The following is a 2480-nucleotide window of genomic DNA, read 5'->3' on the forward strand; positions in this document are numbered from 1 at the left end:
CCTTCCATCTCTCTGACAAAGGCATGGGGCTAGAGGTATTTGAGGATGGGCGCTTTGAATGCTGTTAAATATTGCTGGAATGTGGGGGGTGTAGGAGCTCCTATTATAATGGAACAAAATAAGCCCAAGGTCTCAGAGTAATGAGAACGAACTGTTATCATCACGCTTATTAAAACGATACAATATCTGTTAGCAATAGACTAAGATCTATCAAAGTGGTACACTGAGACATTCAAATAGCACCACTTTCATAAATTTGCATGGCGCTCTTGACCTCCATAGAAAGGTGCTCAATGCTGCGTTTCAGTTGGAGGCAGCTCTCCCTTTTCTTGGCAAATATAGAACAGAGAGAAGTTTTTCATTTCAAATGGTTTATGGCGTTAACCTGCAAACAATCCCAAGTTTCAATTTTAGAAAATAAAAGAACAACCAGAAGATACCTAGGCTGCAGAAAAAAAAAAAGAGAGAGAGAGAGAGAGAGAAGAAAATCAAATACTGACCTAGTAAAGGCATGGTTTGTTTGGGAGTAGACATTTTTCCTAAAATGTTAATTGAATATAACCTTAAGAATCTTCTTTGTGTTCAGGAGGAAAATAGGTATTTTTCCAGAAGAAATTTTGGCTTGCTTCATTAAGCAAGATTCTTCGGGCTCTCTTAGTAATATTAACAAGTTGGAAAAGATGGGTTAATGCTGATAAACAATGACAAAAGCAGAGTAATGTAACTTATAGAGCAAATATGTAATTTACGTTATTAAACATTTTTAGGTGGTAAAAAGCCCTTCAATGACACTGAAAGGAAACTGCCTGTATCATGAAAGCTAAGATCAAATCCTACTCACTGAATATGCATGGGAATAGTTTCATAAAGTGCCATATAGTATTACCAATCTAGGACTAAAATTTAAAAATCAATATTGTTATTATGCAATTTATATAAGCTCTATCTTCCAGGAATTCAGAACACATGGCAGGCTTTTTAGAGCCAATCCTATAATACTTACATTTTTTAAATCAAATGCCCAAGATAGTGAGAGAGTTAAGGGGCAGTGCCTGCTAGTTTCAAATGCACGTTATGATTGCTCAGAGCCTGCTGGTGGGTGCTGTGAAGTTTGGCAAAACTCAGAATTTAGTTGTAGCTCTATGGCTTAATTTTCAGATCCAAAAACCCAAGTGCTGTTCAGTAATGAATTTAAAAAATTTTTCCAAACTCCTGAATGCCATGCCTGCTCTACTCGTGGGCTATGAACATTGTAAAACTGGGTAAAAAATTAAGTTTAAAATGTAGTTATTCTTCATTTTATTAAATCATTCAAGCATGCCCTAAAAATTTGCAATACTAGAGGAAATGAAAGGTTTGGGAAAATTACAGAAAAACATCATTACCTGAAAAAGGTCACTTCTTATGTAAAATTTTAAATCTGCTTCCATCTTGCTAGGCTAATATCTTCAAAGCATCACCTGCGTCTGGAAAATAAGACATTTAAAATATTTTAAAATGGGTTAATAATTTTTACTTGTTTTTTGGTTGGTTTCTTTTGCCACCCAATTCTTTTGTAAAGTTGAAAGTAACGCTAGAACAAGAGTAAAAAGAAAAACAAAAACTGAAATAAAAGTATTTCTAGAAAAACATCGTGAACCATTATGTTTACTTTATTTCCAGAACTACACATAATAAATAGGTTCTGCAAATAAGTAACTTCACATTTTTCCTGGAATTCCCCTGGCTATCCATGGACCTTGAGAACAATTTTACCAGAAAAACGATCAAATAGGAATGTGAAGTCTCGGAATACGCCCAAATTTTTGTACAAATGTTTTATACCAAACCACTCACTTGCTAAGCATGATTAAGAGATAGGCTATCTATAGTTAAGAATAGTTTAAGGTGTAATCAATGAATTGGGCAGTGAGTAGCTGGCGTGATGCAGCGCCACTGAGGCATCATTTTAACTTTTTTACTGTGAAATGATTCGGGAGTCATTTCTCTCTGCTGATAAGGCTGTTAAAAAGAAGCAAATATCTGACTGTGGTGGATTCATGAGTCTACACCTCTGCACCACAGCAGGATACCTGGCTTCCGTTCCAGTGTCTTTTCATTGGCCATGTTTTGGACGCAGAGTTTGCCTTTCTTTCATTGTTCCTTTACTAATGGAAGGCGAACTCACAGTGCAGCTGCTTACAAAGAGGAAAATTTATTTGAGTTTTGCCTAGCTGTGGATTTGAACACTGAATCCATGGTGATGTCAGCAGAGCGACATCAACAGAAAGATTTCCTGCCCTTTATCCCCCTTCCTTCTCAAAGAGGTAGATCCTATAAAAAATCTCAGTGGATCTCCTTTGTCCCAAAGAGATGGGACAATTTGACCAGATAATTTTTTATATGGGAAGGATAGGAGGAAGAAGGAAGGAAGGAGAGAGAGAAAAAGAAGAAAGAAGGAAGGAAGGAAGGAAGGAAGGAAGGAAGGAAGGAAGGAAGGA

At 36.5% G+C, this 2480-nt stretch overlaps 1 long non-coding RNA gene across 1 annotated transcript in view; it reads right to left on the reverse strand.

Moving 5' to 3' along the window:
- Positions 1-1385: 1385 nt before the first annotated feature.
- LOC108300677 overlaps positions 1386-2480 on the reverse strand; it is a 48675-nt gene continuing 47580 nt past the window's right edge. Inside the window, exon 3 of the long non-coding RNA XR_005199235.1 lies at positions 1386-1466. This is a non-coding gene — a long non-coding RNA (uncharacterized LOC108300677). The remainder of the gene's footprint in view (positions 1467-2480) is intronic.

The sequence above is a fragment of the Cebus imitator genome, unplaced genomic scaffold (assembly GCF_001604975.1).
Source record: "Cebus imitator isolate Cc_AM_T3 unplaced genomic scaffold, Cebus_imitator-1.0 Scaffold28, whole genome shotgun sequence".
In the NCBI taxonomy this organism is placed as follows: domain Eukaryota; kingdom Metazoa; phylum Chordata; class Mammalia; order Primates; family Cebidae; genus Cebus; species Cebus imitator.